This window comes from Sus scrofa, chromosome 13 (genome assembly GCF_000003025.6).
Source record: "Sus scrofa isolate TJ Tabasco breed Duroc chromosome 13, Sscrofa11.1, whole genome shotgun sequence".
Taxonomy (NCBI): Eukaryota; Metazoa; Chordata; class Mammalia; order Artiodactyla; family Suidae; genus Sus; species Sus scrofa.
Window position 1 is genome coordinate 115,371,369 of NC_010455.5, and position 24,925 is coordinate 115,396,293.

General features: G+C 36.1%; 1 protein-coding gene across 17 annotated transcripts in view; it reads right to left on the reverse strand.

Moving 5' to 3' along the window:
- Window positions 1–24,925, reverse strand: part of TBL1XR1 (transducin beta like 1 X-linked receptor 1) — a 175,785-nt gene that overhangs the window by 58,925 nt on the left and 91,935 nt on the right. For 3 of the 17 annotated variants that reach the window (XM_021071201.1, XM_021071202.1, XM_021071203.1), the window contains one exon: window positions 14,360–14,476. The exons of the other annotated variants lie outside the window; for them this stretch is intronic. The gene's annotated coding sequence lies outside the window, so the exon portion shown is untranslated. The remainder of the gene's footprint in view (window positions 1–14,359; window positions 14,477–24,925) is intronic. 17 annotated transcript variants of the gene reach the window in all.

Consider the following 24,925-nt stretch of genomic DNA (forward strand, 5'->3'; position numbering starts at 1 on the left):
ATGCCACACCTGCAGCCCTAAAAAGAAAAGGAAGAAAAAAAAAAAAAAAAAAAAAAACCACAGACAAAAAAAAGCATCAGGTAGGAACAAATAAAGCATATCAAACCATAATCACACTGAAGGCATTCTGTGTCCACCCCTTTTAAGTGCTCTGCCTAGTCAGGTTATATCAATTCTCTAACTATGAAGACAGACTTTAATCCTATCTTATTAAAATCTGCTTCTTTCTATTTTATAGTAGATATACTTCATTTCTAATGCTATTCAAAGTGCTCAAAACTAAAAACCACATCCTTTACCTTTGTCATGCCCATGGAAAAATGTTTATTTAGTATAGAAATGGGGTTTCAAAGTGAGGTCTGTTGACCCTTAATGTTTCCAAAAATTTTGAAGAGTCCTAAAAGTCAAAATTATTTTTATAGTACCATAAAATACTGTTATAAATATGCCTTTTTGGAGTTCCTACTGTGGCTCAGCAGTAACGAACCCAACTAGCACCCATGAGGACTCAGATTCAATACGTGGCCTCGCTCAGGGTGTTAAGGATCCAGCATTGTCACGAGCTGTGGTGTAGATCACAGACGTGGCTTGGATCCTAAGTGGCTGTGCCTGTGGTGTAGGCTGGCAGCTACAGCTCTGATTTGAGCCCTAGGCCTGGGAACTTCCATATGCCACAGGTGTGGCCCTTAAAAAACCAAAAAAAAAAAACCCTTTCAAAAAATGTTTTTGACTGAATTGATATTTACAGTCATATTACGAAGCAATAGTTGGTAAAGCTGATGACACAATATGAATCAAGGCACCAATATCTTACTGTATTAGTAGTCTTTATATTCTCTACTACTATGCACTAAAAAACAAACAAAAAAACCCTACAAAAATTTTTCACTGAAGAGGTTCCTTGATAAAGAAAAATGCTTGTTTTTATTAAAATATTAACCATGAAATACATCTTTTCAATATCCTAAGTGGAAAAGTATACATAAAGTACTTTTGTTGCATACTAAAATGATGGCTGTCTCAAAAAAAAAGCACTGTGTAAATGTTTGAACTGCAAGCTGAACTAGCTATTTTTTTCACTGAACACCGTTTTTACTTTAAACAACTGACAAAAGTATGTTTTTCAGATTGAGAATTTGGCAGACATTTTCTTGCAAATAAACAAAGTGAAACTGTCACTTTCAAGAAAACAACGAACAATATTTGTTGGCAAGAATGAAACTTAAGCTTTTAAGAGATAATTAGGATTTGGAAAATTTATCAGCCACCATGAGCTTAAGAGCTTCTGAATACTACTCCAAACCTTGTGTAATGAGATCAGTAGGGATATTAATGACTGTTTTTTTTACAATGTATAATGAACATATGGAAGATCTGCATAACTCAGTGAACAAATATTTTCTGACTAGCACAAAATTATCCATGAGGAGACAATCCATCCAAAGTTCAAGAAAGACTAATGGATTTTAATACAACAAAATACAAAAGGTTTACTGATACAATTTCAGATTTTGCACTGCAACTAACCCTTAAGAAACTATCCAGTGGCTGAGATTCGATGTAGTATCAAAGAATACCCCAAATTTATTTGAAAAATAAATTTTTATTTTCATTTTTATTTTAAAAATTTACAACTAAGTATCTTTGAAAGGCCAGAATTTTTTCATACATTTCAACTGCAACAAGGTGTCTCAACATGTGAATGAATACAGAAGAGCTAGGAGAACCCAGCTGTCTTCTATTCGGCCAGAGATTAACAGACACTTTCAAAAATTTAAAACAATGCCACTCTTCTCATGGAAACTTCGTCTTAGAAATTATTTTTCATAAAATATATTATGCATTAACATGTTATATATAAGCATATTATTGTTACATTAAATGCATTAGTAGTATAATAGTCCACAATTTAAATTTCTGATGCAGCAAATATTGATAGCTATAACCCATTTAAACAAAAATTTGGGGAGGTCATGAATAAACTAACAATGTAATTGGGTTTAGTACTAAATATCTGAGATCTTCCAGATTCCTTCTTAGCAATATTGGTGCTAATCTTTTTGGTAAAATACAAGGTTTCCTTGGGGAAACAGATCTCTTAAGACACAATACTGTTCATACTGTAACACACCCTAAATCATGATCAGTTTGATTTCTGTTAATACTGGAATACATATTAGCTATCCAGTTAATTTAAACCTAATAAACACAAAAGGTACATAAAAGCAATAAACATCTTCATACAAAAGTTCTAGGTTGTTTTTTTTGTTTGTTTTTTTGGGTTTTTTTTTTTGTCTTTTTAGTGTCGCATCCACAGCATATCCAAGTTCCCAGGCTAAGTGCTGAACTGGAGCTGAGGCTGCCAGCCTATGCCACAGCCGTAACACAGAATCCAAGCTGCTTCTGAGACCTATACCACAGCTCACGGCAACACTGGATCCTTAACCCACTGAGCAAGGCTAGGGATCGTACCTGTGTCCTCATGGATACTAGCCAGGTTCTTCTCTGTTTTCCACAACAGGAACTCCCCAAAAGTTCTAGTTTTGATAAAACATATGGAATCTACTAACTAAAATATGGAGGAATAAAATTATGTATTTTCTGAGATGACACCTCTATAAATGGACTTTTATCGATACACCCACTTGATTCCATAATTTTACTAAAATGTAGTTTCTATCCTTCATTCAACAAACATTTGCTGACTGCTAATGTAAACCTAAATCTAGTCCCTGAATATTGTAATACAAAGTTTTATTAATACAAGGAATGATACTGTATAGTATAATCTTTATAGACAAATTCCAGACTGCATCCCATTTCTTACCAAACTCCAGCACAAAAAGCTGTAGAAAAGTTGTGGAGGCTGCAGTAAAGGAGCACTGCCAACACGACACATTTCCTCCTCTAATGGTGTGGATTCCCACTACCCTTCTGGTCTGCCTAGCCTCATCATTTACATTAAGTGGTAGGTTCCAAAGGGCTGCAATCCTTCTCCATCAACTGAAACATGAAGCTGGTCTCTGTCTTACAGCCTTCATTTCCTAAAGAGAATATATTCAAGACTACAGGCAATGACAGCTTTCTTTACCATACACATGGAAATAATGCAGGGCTTTCGCACTATGGATTCAATCATACACTCAATCTTTTGGCTACATGAGAAATAAAATGAAGCAGCTAGCTGAACAACAAATTTGAAATTCTTTAATGTCAGATTTCCAGGCTATACCTGGCACAAGCTCCCTATATGCCCTTCTATACTTTGAAGACACAAAAGGAAGAACAGAGGAGATGTGGGAATGGAGAGTTAGGGAAGAGAGGCACATCTGTTTTAATAATGGCTTAATCCACACGTTTTTCTGCTCCTAACCATATCAATTATTGCTGAAGATATTTTAGAAGAAATTCAATCACAAGATGATCAGGTTCCCCTTCTTTTTGAATTGTATATGAGCCACTACTACCAACTGCCAATTAGAGAAACCCAGGCCCGGGTAGAATTCCTGGGTAAACTCAGCCACCCCCATGATCTCCTATCATCCCTCTCCCCAGATTAGTCTCCTGCAAAGCTCTCCAATACTTAGCTCTACTCTACCAATGAGCCTTGACAACTTCCTCCACCTTCCCCCGAGCCCACCCCATGACCCCTTTATAATCTAAAACCAGGTGAGCTGGCTGTCCTTCTCATGAGTACTTGTACTCTAGGTTTTCTACACTATGTCCCCAACTTTCACTGTCAACAAATACATTTCATCCCTTAAAGCCAGGGATGACAGGCTGAACAATCTGATAGAACAAAATGTTAATGAATAATAATGGAACTTAATGGAACTTCAAGGAACTTAAAAATGCATATATATTAACTATAACATATAAAGTATTATATAAATATATAAAGTATTATAGTCTATCAGTGTTTCTCAAATTTGAGTAACATCAAGTACCATCTACAAGAGAACAAAGTAACCCACTGGTCCCAAGCATTGATTTGTGGGGTTTTTTTTGTTTTTTGTTTTTTTGGGGGGGCCTTCTTTTAGGGCTGCACCTGTGATATACAGAGGTTCACAGGAGAAGGGTCAAATTGGAGTTGCAGCTGCTGGCCTATTCCACAGCCACAGCCACACCAGATCTGAGCAGAGTCTGTGATCTACAACACAGCTCCTGGCAATGCTGGATCTTTAACACATCGAGCAAGGCCAGGGATCGAACCTGCATCCTCATGGATCCTAGTCGAGTCTGTTAACCACTAAGCCATGAAGGGAACTCCCAAATATATTTGGTATTTTAATACAGACAGATATCCAAGAAAAAATTTTAAAATAATTCATTATATATGAAGATGAATACAATGAGATGCCTAGCCAGTTGAGTAAAATACATAAATGAATCAACTACAAAATCAAAATCAAAATCGCTATAGGCCAAGGTACAAAAAAAAATTGGTAGGGGAAAAAGAGAGTGTATTACCTAGAGACTAAAAAAACCCAAATGAACACAAAATGTCATGTTTAGAGGGAGCTGGGCGAATATCTGACTAAGCTTAGAAGATTTAGCCCCTTGATTCTTCAAAATCTGCGGCACATTAAATCATTTGGGAAACTTAAAAAGTCTGATGTCCATGTTGCATCCTGTACTAATTAAACTAGAATCTCTGGAGGTGGAAGCCAGACAGCAATATTTTTCAAAGAGTTCAAGATGAATACAATGCATGGAAAACTCTGGGAAGCCCTTACTTACCCAACTCAAAGTATTCTGATAATATGTGCAAAATGTGATGACTTAGGAGAAATAGCTCTTCAGATCACACACAAAATATTTCAAAAACTATGTGTCCTTCTCTATCAGTTTGCTAAGGCAGCCATGACAAAGTGCCACAAACGAGGTAGCTTAAAACAACAGAAACTTATTGTCTTAGTTGTAGAGCCTAGAAGTCTGAAATCTAGCCACAGGCAAGGCCATGCACTCTCCAGTGCCTCTAGAAGAAGATCCTTCCTTGCTTGTCCCTTCCTCTTTGGGGCAGTAGCCCCAGACAATCCTTACTGGCAGCAATCCAATCTCTGCCTCCAACTTCCCGCTGCTTCTCTGTCTTCACATACCATTCTCCTCTTTGTGTACACCCATGTTCAAATTTCCCTCTTTTTATAAGGAGGTCAGTCATAGTGGAAGAAGGGCCACACCCTAATGATCTCATCTTAACTACATTTGCAAAAGCCTTTTTTCCAAATAAGGTCACATCCACAAGTACCAGATATATAACAGCTTCAACCTATCTTTGGGGGGGACATAATTCAACCCATAACACTTAGCTTTCATAAATCCCATACAATCAACTATAAAACTTAGTGGTATGTGGCTTAATGCAGAACTCCACCTTAGAGAGAACAAGCATGCTGCACCTTTTCAGAGCTTACAAGGACAAGAGATTTGAAGGTACTTTAAAAAGAGCATCCATCCTCTTGCATCTCCTCAGCAGCTAGACTACTCCATTATTAAACAATAAAGGTTAAAGAATAAAAAACAAACAAACAAAAACCCACCCTCAAGCTAGTTTCTTCTAGCCTAGGCAACTAAACTTCTATTTTGAGGCATGCCCTTAGCAAAGTCCAAAATTCTTTAGCCTGACGATGAAGCCCATTCCAATATAGAAACCTAAAGTTACAGCCTATATTCCTTCCCATACTCTCACAATTAAGCCAAAAGTGTTGATGGCAGCTGTAGACAAAGGCTAACAAAAGCCTTTTCCCCGATCTTTATCCAGTAGCCAAGCTAGAGAGTTAACTAACTCTCTCTAGCTTGGCTACTGGATAAATTTCCTTTTAAAGAAAAAAAACAACACTAATTATGTTAACTATGATGGTATCAACATGCAGGGAGGCAACAATCAATTTAAATGATGCTTTGGAGACAAGTCCAACATAAAGGTTGAAGCAGGAAACCTGGAACATCTTGCCATGCAAGAAAGCAAGGAAACAACCAAATTTTTTTTTTCTATGAGTAAATGCAAGAGACTTAAATTTAGCAACCAAAAGTAGTTTGCAGACCTTATTTGGACTGTGTTTAAAACTATGTGAAAATGTCATTTGGAAGACAAAAGAAAAATTTTACTTCCCTTTACCCTCTTCCGGTTTCTCATAAAGCTTTTATCTTTTCTAGATCACTACAACACATGAAAAGCCTAACCTTTTCTCCATATTAATGAATGAGAAGGATAGGAGAATCTATAAGGATGAGAGTAGTGAGTATAGAGACAACACAATAATTATTATTTCACACTTAACATGTATCCTAGTCTTCTGATCCTGATTTGAATATGAAATCCTGGGCTTGACTCTGTTTTCTCTGCAAAGTAACAATTCCAGAGAAGGTGACTTGGTATAAAATTCATCCAGACATATTCTACAGATGTTCATCAGACTATCAAATCACTGATCAATTTTCTGCTTCTCAAGTACAAGTATTAGAATAGCCTCCTTCTTGGGAGGTCCTGTTGTGGCTCAGTGGTAACAAACCTGACTAGTATACATGAGGATGCGGGTTTGATCCCTGACCTCACTCAGTGGGTTCACTCCGATTTGAACCCTAGCCTGGGAATTTTCATGTGCCAAAGGTGTGGCCCTGAAAAGTAAAAAATAGTCTCTTTCCTTCAAAATGATAATGCAAAAGCATGCTAAGTGCTCAATAAATAGTTAAAAAACAAACAAACCCTAAAGCAGAACTGAGAGAGAGTGCTTTTCTTCTCATTGCTCTCAACTTCATCTCTAAGAAGAGAAGAAGGAAAGACATATAGGGAAAAGAGACTGACAACTGCCACACCCACAGACATCAACTTCAGAAACAATTTGATTTTCTCCAAAAGTATTAAGGAATTAGTAGCAAGTTTTCTTCTTAGAATAGTAAATCTCCTTGATTACTTTATGGTAATTAGATAAACTTTTTTTATGTTAATTATGTAACTAAAAAGTACTCTGGGGTGCAAAATTTTCTTAATACAATTCTCTGAACCAATAAAAGGAAAAAAATATTCTTCCAAAAAAATGAAATCTGTTTAGGCCAACTGATGTCAAAAACATTCAACCTTGGAGTTCCTGTTGTTTCTCAGTGGGTTAAGAACCCAACCAGTATCCATCAGGATGTGGGTTCCATCCCCGGCTTCACTCAATGGGTTAAAGAGCCGGCACTGCCACAAGCTTATGGGGTAGGTCACGGATGTGGCTTGGATCTGGTGTTGCTATGGCATAGGCTGGCAGCTGTGGCTTCGATTCAACCTCTAACCTCCATATGCCGTAGATGCAGCCAAAAAAGACAAAAAGAAAACAACAAAAAGCACTCAACCTCAATTAAGATACTGATAGCTCTAATAAGAGTTATTGTTATAGTAAAAGTGTTACACATAAAATAGGTTATAATGAAAATACATATTAACTTAAAAATAATAAACGTGAGGTAATAAATTTTTAAAACTAAAATTGTACCCACAAATCATACCTATTTTCACTCTACTGCAAGGTTTCTCAGCATTTTATAGGTACACTACTAACCAAAAAGTCCAAAATATAAATTATAAGAAGTATAACACAAATCAGGAAAAAAGTAATATCTTTTTGGGGCCTGTTAATGATACAACCTACATAGAATATTAAGAATTATAGGCTTTGGAGCTGAAGGGAACAAGAGATTTTTTCCCTTCTGGTTTTAGGTTACTCATGTTAATTAAAACCTCAAATCATTTACATACAAATATCCAATCATCTTCTTAAAAAGCTGGTTAGAAAAACTAAACGAGATGGCTATCATACTAGGTATGAACATTATACAAAACTGAACTCATGAAAATAGTGACTGCCAAACAGAGATAAGTACAAATCATCTACTATTTTCAAAACTTATACAGAGATTTGGTTTGGGAAAGGAAGAGCCATATGAAACAAAGAAGAACTTCCATCGCTTTACTGTTTCTGGTTACTTGATCAGTTATCACAGGGTTATCTAACATAGGAAAGGTTTTCAGTCTATTCACAGCCAGTAGGTAGGAGTCTGGAATTATTTCCCTTTCAATTGTTCTGTAGTTAAGAAGCATATTGAGCTGAAACTCAAAACTGTCAGAGCTAAAAGAATGTGCCTTGTTTTCCATTATGTAATGGAAATGGGTTCAACTCTTTTTTCTGTTTCTCCTTATATTCGCAGTAAAGGAAGCTTTCAGGACCACACTCACAATAAAAAAAAAAAAAGCAGAGGTAACAGCAAACAGCAAACAAAAGCATTTGTTTCAAAATTAATTATTTCCATAGATCACTTCTCAAAAGAAACAATATCAGATCAAACAATGTGTGGGATAGGAGATATTTTTCAAACACTGTAGTGACTCAATTAACAAATCTCTAGGAGTGACAGCTTATTCATTTTCATTAAAAAATGCAAGCTGTACTACTTTAATTAAAAATATATAAATAATAAACTAAAAATGCAAACTATGTGAGAGCAGACACTTAATCATTATTCACTACTATTGTGTCTAAAATATAGCCCAATTCCTAAATGGCACTCAATTATTATTTGTGGGGGGAAAAAAATGAATAAAACTCTTATCCCACTAGCCAGGAGTGTCTAAAACAAAGACCAAAAAATTATCTTCAATAATGACTACAACTCGGGAGTTCCCGGTGTGGCACAGTGGAAACGAATCTGACTAGGAACCATGAGGTTGCAGGTTCAAACCCTGGCCTCGGCTCAGTGGGTTAAGGATCCGGCACTGCCGTGAGCTGTGATGTAGGTCACAGACACAGGTCGGATCTGGAGCTGCCGTGGCTGGGGCGTAGGCCGGCAGCTGTAGCTTTGATTCCACCCCTAGCCTGGGAACCTCCATATGCTGCAAGTGGAGTCCTAAAAAGCAAAAAAAAAAAAGACTAAAACTCAATGTTCCTTCTCATCCACTCCTATATTTATCTTATTTATCCCTATTACTCTTAATTTCAATAATTTATATTTCTTTTGGAGGGACAGGGACCACACCGTATATGAAGAAAGAAGAAGGCCCACATTCCAGTTTCTAGCCCACTAGTGACTCTTGCTTCCTGTGGTATATCAAAATACCTGTGGCAGCTTCTTCAAAATAATGTCATAAATTTCATGACAACCCTGAAGAGTCTTATGTTTCAGCAAGTCAGACGTACAGGCCAGGCATGTCTATTTTAATAAGTTCCTTGGGTCATCAAACTGCAGCTTGCATCATGTTAAATACTTCAAAAACTTCTCTATCTTTAAATCCTGTAACTGTAAACAAAACACACAAATCCTCTTTTGTACTGTAAGCTTCTTATATCTTTACATAGTTCCCAATTGAACAAGCTTTCGAGATCACCTCAAGTTATTCATGCTTCTCAGCATCCTCAAATCCAACATCAGCCTCCTGAACTATAACTGCTCTCCCTTCATTTTCATTCAAATCTACTTATCAGACATTTCAACAAATGCTATTTTCCTGACATTTAACTCAAGTAATCTTATCAATTCCCACTCAAGTGTTGTAATTGATGCAAATCCCAAACCTTGTTGGTGTCTAAAATCATTCTGTCCCTCTGAACCATTTGGCAATCATTTTCTTACGTTTTAAACTTTTGGAGTTCCCTCATGGCTCAGCAGGTTAACAATCTGCCATTGTCACTGCTGTGACTCTAGTTACAGCTGTGGCGTGGGTTTGATCTAGAAACTTTTGAATGCCGTGGGTGGAGCCAAAAAAACTTCTTTATCAAATTTGCCATTATGGCTTTTCAAAATTTTTAACTTCCCTTAAGGACCCTATCTTGCTAAAAGCCCCTCAATCTCAAGCAACTTCACTTCTTTGGTAAAAGTTAGAACTTCCTTGATTTTTTTGCTCACTTCAAAAAAACTTTATTTATCCTATGATTTTGTGCTCTCTGAAGCAGCGGTGGAAAAAGATACCAAAGAGAAAAAATAGCTTCTACCATGGAATCTACTGGGTCTTTTAGATATTCTATCATATTATTAGCAAAATCACTAGCCCTTTACAAAGGAATTTAATACAGTGGCCAACAAACACAATAGCTTTTCTCCGCTCCAGTATTAAAATGCACATATAGAGGTGAGAAAATAAATATTCCATTTACAAAAGCAAAAAAACTGTTAAATATTCACAAAAGAAATTAACAAAAAAGCACAGATTTCTCTGATTAAACATAAAATCTGATTGAAAAATACAAAGATCTGAGCAAAGAAAAGGCTAAATTATTGTGCACATTTGAGCTGTCATGTAGTTACTATCTATCCGAATAGAAATAAAAGTGGGCCCACATATTTTACTTAAGTCAAAAATATATTTCAAATACTTAAATATGTAAAGCACATAAATACGTATGTCTGTGTGTATGTGTGTACATATATGCACACATACTTCACACATATACATCTTAATGCAACACTGAGGCTACGTGTCCAATCTAGAGAGCAGGAAAAAAGTCATTTTAACCAAAACTGGAAACTCAAAAACTATACAAGAGGGAGTCCCTGTTGTGGATTGGAAGGTTGAGAACCAGACTTTCTCTCTGTGAGGGTGTGGGTTCGATCTCTGGCCTCATTCAGTGAACGCAGATCAGCACTGCTGCAAGCTGTGGTGTAGGCCACAGATGTGGATCAGATCCAGCGTTGCCCTGGCTGTGGCACAGGCCTTGCAGCTGCAGTTTCAATTCAACCCAAGCCTGGGAACTTCTATGTTGCAGTTCGGCTGTAAAAAGAGAAAAGGAGGGAAAAAGAGAGGGGAAAAAAAAACTATACAAGAAGAGATAGTTATATCTGAGTACAGAAAGATTCACTAGTTACCAAGGAAATGCATATCAAAGTAATAGAGAGTAATATTACTCTCCTAAAATTGGTAAAAATTTAAAAGGTCTAGAATGTCTATTTCTGGCAGGAATGTGGGGAATGGTTATTCACATACGGTTCAAATGGAAATATGAAAAAAACCTCTGGAAAACAATCTGACAATTTTTATTAAAAGTAAAAACATTAGGTAGTTTCCTGGTAATAAGGCTTGATGGGTTAAAGATTTGGCTTTGTCACAGAGGTGGCATGGGTTTGATCCCTAGCCCAGGAACTTCAGCATGCCCCGGGTACAGTCAAAAAAAAAAAAAAATTAGAGTGGAACATGAGAATTTAATAGCCTTTTTGTTTGTTAAAATGGTTACTCTGTTACAATGTCATGTAGTTCAACTAATACATGTACCTTACAACCTAGAGAAATAAAAGCACAGTTCCTAAGGATGTTTATTTTAAGAACACTGTTTTTTTAGTAGGTTAAAAAAGGTACAGTGGATGAATGCCCATTAAAGAGTGCAAAGACAAGATTATAATCTATGAATATTATGAAGTCATTTAACCCAATAAACTGATGGGGGACATAGCAAAATAAAGAGTACACTACGAGAAGTATAAGCATATCCATGCATTTAAGAGAAAGAATGTGTACATGTATAAATAAGAAAAATATTTTTGTTACTCTAAAAATTTTATGGACTATAGCTTTGTTACTAATCACCTCCAAATCAAGAGGTCATACTTTCACACTTGAGAAAATTGAAAAGAAGAAGTTTTAAACTTCCTGATTCTGTCCTTTTCTTCCATCTCTTTTACTAATTTTTTGTACAACTGACTTGTTTTTTGGGTTTTTGTTTGTTTGTTTTTTGCTTTTTAGGGCTGCACCTGCAGCATATGGAAGTTGCCAGGCTAGGGCTGATTTGGAGATGCAGCTGCCATCCATAGGCACAGCAACGCAGGATCTGAGCTGCATCTGTGACCTATACCATGGCTCACGGCAATGCCGGATCCTTAACTCACTGAGCAAGGTTAGAGACCAAACCCACATCCTCAGGGATACTAGCTGAGTTCATACCCACTGAGCCACAGCTGACTTTTTAGCCCTCCCATCTTCACTCTACTCTCCCAACTAAGGATCTCATTCACTCTGAAGTACCACAACACCACCATCTCTCTCATCATGTGCCACTCCACAACACAAACCCTCAAAGTTCCCATTCCAAACATTCCAATTTCTGCTAATCGGTAAATTTTTGTTCTTTCAGATATTATCACTCAGTATTATCCAAGGCAATGTGTGCCCTATTCCCCCAAATGTATTTCTCCTTTTGCCCAGAACTATTACCAATTCTATTCACGACACTTAAATTTCAGTATCATGTTGGATTTCTTATCTCAGCTTTTACCTGCAATCTTTTAGACACTGTCTTACACTACCTATACAATTCTACTCTCAGCCATACGTTCCTGTCTGCAATATTATTATGTCTATTACTACAATAGCCTCAATGTCTCCAAAGTTTCTTCATATTGTCACCTGATACCTAGGCATAAAACTTGATAATGTCATAGGTATTCATCATTACGTATTAGCTTCTACATTCACTTTAAATTGTTTAGCCAGGCATTTAGGTTCTCCTCCATTCTACAATCTCAAAGTATCCATCTAAATGTAGAGCGCCTTCTTTAAATGTACTCTACCTTCAGGTGAATATATTTGTATCATAATCATAATATATCATGCCAACATCCCAAATCCCACATTCCCGTTTTAAAGCTCTTTGTTCCAACTGTTAAGTGTTGAAATTCTTCTATTCTTCTTTCAATGTCATCTCCTTATTGAACCTATTCAAATACCAATATTGAAGATGTTTCCTTCTGTACACCAAATAATTTTTTTCACTCTTTTCGAAACTGGGAAGTATTAAAAAAGAAATCTTTAGATTAGAAATTACAGTGTTGACATTTTTCTTTCAAATGCTGTTTGACATTGAGACATTAAATCAAGTCATTTAACTTCCCTAAACCCAGTTTACTATTCCAAAAAAGAGAGACTCTAATTTGCAAACATCAAATGTATGTAGGAACGCATGGAAAATCAATTTATAATTTAAGTGTTAACACTGTTACTATATCATCTTTTATTGTGCACATTTATTTTTTCAGTCACTACCAAAATATAAGCATTTAAAAGGCAGTCTGTACTTTATATTCTAGCACCCAACACACAGTAGCTACTCAAATATATACATTTTAAAACTTTCATAACTCATAAAATATAACTCTTATGCCTAAGAAACATAATCAAAGCACAATTTATGTACTATGCCTTTGGTCAAAAACATCCACAAACCTTCTCCCCACAGCTTCCTTTTCAGGAAAACTATTGTCATGTAATATTTCTGGACCTCTGATTTAGTTCACCTGAAACACAACTGGTTAACTGGCAGAGGGGGGGTGGGTGTGTGTGTGTGTGTGTGTGCGCGCGCGCACGTGCACGCGTATAAGTGTAAGGCTTGACACTGGTAGTATTCTGTCCAATCCAACAAATTTATCCAGTATTCAAAACGCTTTAGTTTATCTTAAAATGCTAAAGGTTCATGGTTATTTCAGTGATATGGAACAGGAGATTTTTTTTAAAAAAATATACACAAAAAAAGTATATTCATTTTCTTTAAGCTGAAAACTTTCATTTTTTTCTACTTCTACAGAAAGCAAAATTTATGACAGTGTTTATAAGAAGTATTTTTAAAACGAAAGGTGAGTATAAATGACACTTTGATTCTAGAAAAACCTATAAATCATGAACTTATTAAAAGAACTTACAAGTCCTTGAATTACCCTTGAAAACCGCACAAATCTGTAAGACCTTGTTAAACCAGAAAGCAAGATAGCTGCTTAAGGTCTTTAAGCTACCTTAAAACTACTAAGGTCTTTATTTAACCAAAGGACACAGGCACCAACTTGATGAGGCTCTCACCAACCAAAAGTGGGACAATATGAGCATCAGTACAGAAAATAATTCAATAATCTAAAACATAAATGTGTTTAAACAATCTATGAGTTTACAGCATAAGGCATTTTAATGCAATCATGTCACTGGCTAATATTTCTTGGCATTTTGTTATTTCGCAAAAAAAAAAAAAACTGTTCTCATACCTGGTTCACATCTGCTCTTAGGTCTCACATATACACTCTTGTACTTACCTACTTATAATTCATTTTTTAAATCTAAATTTAAGACTCCATAAATCATCCCTATTACTGAATTTTACTCCACTGTTGCTATAGTGCCTGGTAAGGCTATTGTGGTTACTGTGAGAAACCTTGTAATTAAGAATTTTAGCTCTTAAAAATAATGTCAAATGCCAAGAAGAAGTAGAACGAGTAATTGGGTTATACTATGGATTACAATAGGTATGGGTAAAAAAGAAAAACGAAAAGAATGATCAACAGCAGCTCATGAGAGTACCAAATCGCTTTGCGTGTTCATTAAAAGAAAAAAAAAAAAAAAAAAAAAAAAGCTCACCCTGTATGTGATGTTGCTGAGTTCCATAAGCAAACATCAGGCAGCATGATGTAATAGAAAGAGTCCTGGACTGAGTCAGGAGACCTCTGTTCTAGTCCAAGGCCTCAGTTTCCTCATCTGTAAAATGAGGGTGCTGAATTAGATAGTCTGAAAGGGCTCCTCTAGCTTTAAGATTGAGGGATTCTATAGCTGACTTAAGGCAGAAGCAATAAAATGTAGATTTTTGTTAACAGTGAGGTTTAACTGTTAACACTGCAAACAGCAGGTGGAATAGGGATGAAAACAATTTTCACAAATTTTGAACTGCAGAAAGCAATTATTTCATAACTTTTAACAACCAGAAAGTTTTCTTTAATGATATACTAACTTTACTTTTTTTTTTTAAGGGCCACACCCACAGCACATGGAAGTTCCCAAACTGGGGGTCAAATCAGAGCTCTAGCCGCCTGGCCTACTTGACAGCCACAGCAACTGCCCAGATCTGTGCCAAGTCTGTGACCTACACCATAGCTCACAGCAATGCCATATCCTCAACCCACTAAGTGAGGCCAGGGATCGAACCTGCATCTTCATGGATACTGGTCAGGTTTGTTACCACTGAGCCACAATGGGAACTCCTACACTAGCTTTAGTAAGCAACATTACCGTCTAAACTAGATTAGCAATAACTGAGCAAATTAAGACCTGAAAAAAATCTATTCACTTTTGACCAGCCAAACTGCCCAAGTAAATGCTGAAAATAGTACAAAACATATTTGGGCTAGTAATTACTTCAGATGATAAAGTACCTCATAACTGTCCCCAATTCAGTAACTGAACAAACAGTAAAATGACAAGAAAAATGATTAGAGTAAATTAAACAATTACATGTATATCCTTTTATGTTAATGTATATGTAATGTTAATGTATTTTATGTTAATGTATATTTATACCCTTTTATGTTAATGAGCATATTTTTCTCATTTTATATATATTATATATATAATATATATTATAATGAGAGTACCTTATATATATAAAGAGTACCTTTTGTTTAAGTTTTTTATACTGAAAGAAATCAAACCTCTATCAGTTACAAACAACATAAAGGCTCTGGGGCTTCAAATACTAGTGGTTTTCTAACTGCAATTTCCTAAACATAGGTAATTAACTGATTGATCCCAGCTAATCCTCTAGGATCTAATAAACCAAATTTTAAGCTCATAGATCAGCTGATGTTATACGTTTTATTTATTTTTTTTTTCATTTATGTTGATGCTATTGGTTCTGAGCTGGTAGACTTAAAACTCTAGGAACGTGAGAACCAACAAACATCTCCACAAACAACAATCTATCAAAATTCTATTCTTTTAAAGGATGTAATCTACATTTTTTTAAAGGTTTTAAAGATACAATGAAAGATTCAGTGAAAAAAATTTGTATTTTAAAGCTTACTTAATGCAAATTACTAAGTGATTCTAAAATAACTTGGCATACACACAATCCCATTAATTATTTACTTGAATATTTCACCCTGGCAATATAGTACCTAATATGTTATTCAGAATCATTAATAAAATTTCTCTCTGGCTGATAGAAACAAAGGCAAAAATACAGCAGTCTTGATGGTAAAGAAATTGTTTTGGGCGAGCCTTAAAATACTTGTGATATCTATGTGTCTGAGAGACAGAAAATATGTGAAACAAAATTTTCCTTCACATTAAATGTATTTCCCATTTTGATCTGGGTATTTAGATTCACAACCCTAATGAGTTGATTAAAATAAACTTACAATTAACGGCATACAATAGAAATTAGGATGGATATGCAATGCATAGTTTAGGGCACTATTCTGAGCAAGAGTTGTTTTCTGCAATTTACTCCAACTACCTTACCTACCCCTCCCACATGACTTCAGAGACACTTAGACATTAAGCTTATTTACTAATAAAAACACTACTAATGATAAGATATGATAAGCAGTACTTTTTAGCCAATATCATTCAAATGTAAATCAGCTCCTCAAAAATTCAAAACTGACTGACTATACTGAGTAAAATATTCTGTTAGTAAGGCGTAAGTACAAAGACTGGAAGTTAAAGGAGAATCTGATGTTTAAATAACTAGTTGGTATGTGCCAAGAAGCCCACTAAATTGTTCATCACTAAATTTTTTTTTTTGTCTTTTTGCCATTTCTTGGGCCGCTCCTGCAGCGTATGGAGGTTCCCAGGCTAGGGGTCCAATCGGAGCTGTAGCCACCAGCCTACGCCAGAGCCACAGCAATGGGGGATCCGAGCCGCATCTGCAACCTACACCACAGCTCATGGCAACGCCGGATCCTTTAACCCACTGAGCAAGGCCAGGGACCGAACCCGCAACCTCATGGTTCTTAGTCGGGTTCGTTAACCACTGCGCCACGACGGGAACTCCAATCACTAAATTTTTATCTGTAGAACATAAACATATTTTTTAATTCTATCTACCACTTACATGTCAGGATGTAGTACATGTAACTCAAAGACCAAAATGCCTCATTTAATACTGTAGGAACAATTACAATTGGCTGCAGCTGTGCACAAAATAGCACATTTATATTTGCTTTGAGAAAGTTATGATAGAAATTTTTTTTTTTTTTTTTTTTTGGTCTTTTTAAGCCCACACCTATGGCATACAGAAGATCCCAGGCTAGGGGCTCGAATTGGAGAGCTACGGCTCCTGGCCTACACCAGAGCCACAGCAATGCAGGATACAAGCCAGATCTCTGACCTACACCACAGCTCACAGCAATGCTGGCTCCTTAACCCCCTGGGATCTAACCAGCATCCTCATGGATACTAGTCAGGTTCATTACCGCTGAGCCACAAGAGGAACTCTAGAAATGGTCATTCTTTTTATAACTGCAATACAACTGTAAAGGTTAAAAAAAAAAAAAGACCAAACCTCACTATTTTTGGTCACTGGAAATACCAAGCCATTATAAATATCAACTAATTACTTATAACTTAATTTCTGAAATACATTTAGTATCTACTTAGTTTCATTGAAAGTTCTCATTTCAGGATTGGGGAAGAAAAAATTTCCAATAAAAAGAAAATGAGATGTTCAAATTTTCTAACAGTATATTGAGGATAAAAATGAATTATCGGAGTTCCTGTCATGGCGAAGCAGAAACAAATCCGACTAGGAACCATAGGTTGCAGGTTTGATCCCTGGCCTCACTCAGTGGGTTAAGGATCCGGCATTGCTGTGAGCTGTGGTATAGTGCGGCACCTGTAGCTCTGACAAGACCCCTAGCCTGAGAACCTCCATATGCTGTGGGTGTGGCCCTAAAAAGAAGCAAAAAAAAAAAAAAAAGAAAAAGAAAAAGAATTAGCATACTTAATATTGAACAGTATGTCAATATATTTTAATAGCATATATACTTGCCTCTCAAAACTTTATGAAAAAACAAAATTCTGGAAAAACAATCATTTGCTTTTTAATCAAACAACTCATTAACAGACAATTGCCATTTCTTAAAACACATATTTAAAAAAAAATTCTCATCATTCAATCTGGCTAACAATTCTAGCATAAAAATCATGGAGCATTCCTCTTCTGAAAGATGAATACAACACACTAAGAAAATGTGTCCTAAGCCATACTTCATAAATGACAACTAGGGAATTAAAAGAATAGAATCTAATAATTTCTTCTAATAGAATATTCAAAACTTGATCAAAATAAGCAACCCCAAGGATTGTATCTCCCAATTATCATACTTGACTCAGCATATGCTAATTATGTATCTATTCCCTCAGAATGAATCTATTATAAATTATTTTAGTGAGGTTTTGCTACATAATTGTGAAGTAATCAAATTATTGGGTGGTAAGTTTTGTCTTTCCATATTTATTGGTGGTTTCTGCTCCCATCTTCATACAACCTAAACAGTTCACAGCTCAGTGCATAGGCAGAAAAATGTCACTGATAAACTTTTTAAACTTAAAGAAGTATCAATTTTATGAAAGCCACTGAAACATATTAACAGCAGGAAACTAGAAAAATACTATTTACTAGTGTTTTTATAATTCTTATTATGAAAATTTCAGAACATTCAGAAAAACTGAAAGAACTGTACAAAGAATATTCATATAGCCACCACCAAGACTTTAACTTCAATTTCTAATAGGACACAGGATATTAACATCACCCCCAGAAAAGTTCCCACATGCCTTTTCCCACATAATCCCTGTTCCCAACACCACTGCATTAATTTGTAATGTTTGTCCCCCAACAGTAATTACTTTTGCCTCCCCCAACCCCAATACATATGGTTTGCCTGTTTTTTGTTTTGTTTTATTTTGTTGTTGTCTTTTCTAGGGCCGCACTCGTGGCATAAGGAGGTTCCTAGGCTAGTGGTCGAATAGGAGATGTAGCCGCCAGCCTACACCAGAGCCACAGCAATGCAGGATCCGAGCCTCGTTTGCGACCTACACACAGCTCATCACGGCAGTGTTGGATCCTTAACCCACTGAGCAAGGCCAGGGAGCGAACCCGCAACCTCATGGTTCCTGGTCGGATTCATTAACCACTGAGCCACAACGGGAACTCTGAGGTTTGCCAGTTTTTAGTACAGCGTATAAACGAAATCATACATTATGTCCTGTTTTATGTAAGGCTATATTCATTCAGCATAATGTCTCAGAGGTTAGTCCAAAATGCTTCAGGTAACAATAGTTTGCTTCTTTCTATTGCTCTGTAGTTTCTATTATACAAATACAGCAGTTTGCTTATCTATCCATTCTCTTGCTGATAGATACCCGAACCGTTTACAGTTTAAGGGTCAGTGCTCATATTTGGCAGAGTTTATACACTGAATTTTATATAAATTTTTGTATAAAGAACCTCTACGATTCTTTGCTTTCATTGATTTCCTCTCTTTCTCCTACTGAATTCTATTACTCCACAATTGCTGTGTTTGTTGGGAACTGTCTGATTCCTCAAACCAGTCCGACTACAAACAATGCAATAGGAGACTGCCCTCGGGCCAAAGGCCATCAAAAAATGGGAAACTCACCTAAGGCCATTCCCTTCTTTTAAGAAGCCACTTCAGTCTATTTGTTTTGCTTGCTCTACAAAGTTCTCATATGTTTTTTCATATGTTTTCCAGAGACTATAGTCACTACCTGTGGGAAGATTTTTGCCCCACAAAAAAATTAATTTTTTAAATTATAATTCCCTACTCTTAAGAACACACTTATTCAAAACTATAACTGATACATCTTTTTCATGCCATTTCCCCTTAAGAGCTTGGCTGAGCTAGTTCCTTTGAATCAAAAAAGCCAAACTAAACCAGGAAAAGAGGCCTCTGGGAGCTGGGTCCTGTAATTCTGTATTTGAACCAATGCAATTCCCAAGTTCATCCCAAGATGTATATGCAGAAAATACTCAAAAAGACAAAGACCTTGAGACTTGACCCACTGTCAGGGTCCCACACCCAACCCTGAGGAGTGCATCTGAGGAACAGACCCAAAGCAGAAGAGCAAAGGCTTTGAACACGAAATTCACAGTGGAACCACTGCCCATGCCACAGGTAGTAAGAAAAAACTTTCAGTCTGAACCTAACCATCTGTGCTGATTGCCAGCTTTAACTTAAAACAAAATAAAATAAAAAATAAAATAAATAAAACAATTCTCCTGAGAGGACACAATCAAAAATTACTCAAATACAAAGAATCAAGAAAATCTAAGTCTCAAAGAAAAAGACAACAACAGATGCCAATGTCAAAATGATCCAGATGTGAGAATTTTCCAAGATGTTAAAACAGCTATTTTATCCATCCTCCATGAGGTAATGGTATGCACTTGAGACTGATGGAGAAGGCAGAAGTTTTCAGAAGTGGAAAGTATAAAAAGAACCAAATGAAAACTTTATAATTGAAAAATCTAGGGAAAAAGTGCTTTGTCAAGAAAGTTAAGTGCACATAAAGGAGAGTAAACACTGAATAACTGATCTTCCAGAATAAGAGATTAACACAGATTGATGAGAATATCTCATTTTATTTTTTGTTTATTTTTTATTTGTTTTTATTTTTTGCTTTTTAGGTCCTTGCCTGTGGCATACAGAGGTCCCCAGGCTAGGGGTCTGATCAGAGCTACAGCTGCCGGCCTACGCCACAACGACAGCAACTCGGGATCCAAGCCAAGTCTGCAACCTACACCACAGCTCACAGCAACACCAGATCCTTAACCCACTGAGCAAGGTCAGGGATCAAACCTTCATCCCTGCAGGGACAGCACTGTTTCCTTAACTTTTTGAGCCACAACCTCATGGTTCCTAGTCGGATTTATTTCTGCTGTGACACAACAGGAACTCCAAGGACATCTAATTTTAATAAAAGAAAAATTTCCTGACAATTTGTATCTTTAGCTCTTAATTGTACTGGGGGGAGCAACCCTAGAACTCTCCAGCCAAGATGCTTTAATCCTTATTATTCTATCTCCTGAGGTCCTGTGAAACCACTCATGATTCATCTTTAAAGAATATTCAAATTCTACACAATTTGTATGACATAGAACACAAAAGAATGCTGGACTACAAAAGAGGGGGGTCTGGTCAAGTTCTGGTGCTATACTGTAACAAAATAAGTGATTTAGCACCACTTCTCTAAGCCTTAGATCCTCATTTTACAACTGAATAATGACAACTTACCTAAGCTTTGTAATGCAGTCCCATGATCTAATTTTAAGAACACTCTGAGGGTCATTTCAGTTTCACCAGATATATATGTCCTTCATTGCTTTAATTACTTGTTTCTAGCATACAAGGAGAATCTTTAGATCAGGTTGCTATGACTAGTAAGGTACAGAATAACACTGTCAACACACATACAATGCAAACCACATATTTAGGTTTCTAGTAGTCACATGAAAAATTTAAAAAGAAACAGACGGCAATTGATTCTGATAATATATTTTTATTTAACCAAATGTATCCAAACATTATCATTTCTTAAAATCCATATAAAATTGAGATTTCACTTTTTAAGAAAAAACTGCTTTCACTTAAATAAACATTTCTCCACAGAAGAAATAAAATGACAAACAGGCACATGAAAAGATGCTCAAACAATAATAATTAGAGAAATGTGAATCAAAACTACAATGTACTTTGTACCTCACACCAGTCAGTATGGCTATCATCAACAAGTCTACAAATAATAACTGTTGGAGAGGGTGTGGGAAAAAGAGACCCCTCCTACACAACTGGTGGGGATCTAAGTTGGGATAAGACTATGGAAAAAAGTATGGAAGTTCCTCAGGAGAGTAAGTCTACAGTTACCATATGATCCAGAAATCCCACTCCTGGACATATATCCAGACAAACATAATTCAAAAAGATACATGTCATTCACCCCATGTTTACTGTAGCACTAGTCACAACAGTCACAACACGGCAACAACCTAAATGTCCACAGACAGATAAATGGATAAAGAATATGTGGTACATGTATACGACTGAATACTAGTTCACCATAAAAAAAGAACAAAATGATGCCATCTGCCAGCAACATGGATGCAACCAGAGATTATCATACAAAGTAAGTTAGACAGAGAAAGACAAATACCATAAGATGTCACTTAAATGTGGAATCTAAAATATGGCACAAACAAAACCTCTCTATGAAACAGAAACACAGACATTGAGAACAGACTTGTGGTTGCCAAAGGAGAAGAGGGAGGGAAGGGGATTGACTGGAAATTTGGGATTAGCAGATGCAAACCATTACAAATAGAATAAATAAACAACAAGGTCCTATTGTATAGCACAGGAAACTATATCTAATCTCCTGGGAGAGACCCTGATAGAAAACAAATAGATAAAAAAAGATTGCATATATGTACATGACTGAGCCACTTTGCTGTACAGAAGAAAATGGCATGACACTGTGCCAACAATTTAATAATTATTTTTTAAAAAGAACATGAAGAAATAGAAAGAAAGCAAAATTATCCCCTGGAAAGATGGTTAATGAAAGAAAGGAAGGAAGAATGGAAGAGTCCAAATAGCTTCAATACACCCATGAAATACATATGGTTATACTGCTAATATTAGACCAGGTAGCACAATCCTAAATGTGCCAAGACTGATTAAGACTCAATTTATCATAGAAAGGACAGAGTCAGAAGTTGGAACAAAACTTAAAAAACAAAGCTAGAAAGTAATCAATGACAGAATGCCTTTTGTTTTAACATTATTCCATTAAACATTCATCCCTCTATGTGGGTATAAGTTCTTGCTCACTTCATTCTGGGTTCCTTGAGACAAAACGAGAGCTGTATTTTATTTCTGGTTGCATGGTGCCTATATTAAGAACTTGTAAGACAGACACCAAAATTATCTGAAATATGGAGATCAGGTTTTAAATATCAACAGCAACTCACCATAACAAGTTATACTTTTACATTTAATATAAGAATTAAATTCCATGTAAGAATCGAAACTTTCTTTGCCTTCCAAATGATACCACAATCCCTCAGGTTTCATTTTAGACAGTTATATCAGACTTTATCATCACATAACAAACATCCACTGGTAAAGATAACAGGCATTCAGTTAAACACAATTCCAATGTGTAAGTGCTCCACTCTTCTGAGTTTATCATTTGTTTTTGTTTTTAATAGAAAATAAACCATATATTTTCAAAGGGACACTTGTTCAGATATAAGCTAAAGCATACCCTTTGAAAGAAATTCAACCTATAGCTGAATTTTCAGCTCCATTCATTAAGGGGAAAAAAACCTGAAAACTGAGAATTTTTCAATGTAACCCTCTTACTATTGATTTGAAAGCTGGTTCTCCAGAGGCAAAAACTTTCAACTAAAATAAAATGAATACTTGACACAATCTTACCTATACGGCAATTACCATTCATTCTTCATATTTAGTAATATCACTTCAAAATCAGGTAATAGTGAAAGACAGATGATAAACAGTGACAATGAACTTTTCTACAGTGAATAGAGTAAATTAATTTATAGGTGAGATGCTTGAGAGAAGTGGAGAGTAAATGGGAACAGATCATTAGCTCCTCAATATGCATCACACTGCTTTTCGGGAGCCACCTCTTGGTAGGTTTGCAACTCTGAGGTCTTACCACCCTCAGTCTAGAAAGCCATAATTTACTTTTATCAGTTCTCTTGGGATAATCATATTCTAGGAGAATAGATGTTACCAAAATACACTAGAGTTAATTTATGAATGAGAAGAATAACTTGCTAATTGATACTGAGAAATGCAGTTGCCAGTAGACTAGAGTATTCATCGATACAACATAAGCTGGCAGTGTCCAGCCCACAATCCCTGATAATTCAATTTTCCTTAAGAACTATGCAGCTTCTTACTGCAAACACATGAGGGTCATCTCTGGTCACAGTTAGGTTAGGGAAGAAGTACTAAGGAGGTGATGCCCAGCCCTTCCCACAGCAAAATCCACCAGTAAGGAAGCAAGTTGGTGTACAAATTACCCCAGATTTCTTGACCTTTGAGTGAAACCACAAAGAGCTATGTTCTACACTGGCTCCCAGGTCTCCTGCAACCTACTTTTTAAGGCATCTTGCACTGGCCTCCTCATCTTCCTCTTCTTATTTCCCCTCAGGAATCTACTGGATTCAAGGTTTCAAATAAAATGGTTATAATCAAGGGCCTAATTCCATGGAAACTGAACCTAAGACAACTGGTCAGCATGGTTCCATTCTTAGCAAGAAAATTTTGTTGCTAAACAAAATTAAGTTTTAGAAGCTGTGGAAAGACAGTGAATTGGAACATGAGAAAACAAGAGGTCTAAATGGATTTGTCAAATTTTATAGACTTTTCTTAAAAATAAGAATCTATCTCTGGAATAGTTCAAAGAAAAAAACATACAAATTATTTGAAAACACATAAAATAAAGCAAATTAAAACTATAGTGAGACATCATTTTTCAGATACCAGATTTTATACACACACACACACACACACATATATCCAAAAAGTTCTTACTACATACTGTTTGCAAGTGGGAAAACAGGTATGCTCATACATTGTTGGGAGAAATATAAGACAGCACAATGCTAACAGCAGAAAATTTGGCAAACTGCCTCAAAATTACATGAACATTTATGCTAACACCTAAAACTCCCATTCATGAAACAGCTATTCCACTTCTATGTAATGGACTACTACATAGCTATTAGAAAGCATGAGGAGGTGCTGGGAAAACTGGACAGCCACATGGAAAAGAATGAAATTAGAACACTTCCTAACAACATACACAAAAATCAACTCAAAATGGATTAAAGACCTAGATATAAGACCAGACACTATCAAACTCTTAGAGGAAAACATAGGCGAAACACTCTCTGACATAAATGACAGCAACATCATCTCAGATCCACCTCTTAAGAGCATTGACAGTAAAAACAAAAATAACCAAAGGGACCTAGTCAAACTTAAAAGTTTCTGCTCAGCAAAGGAAACCCTAAACAAAATGAAAAGACAACCTACAGAATGGGAGAAAATCTTTGCAAGTGAATCAACTGACAAGGGATTGATCTCCAAAATT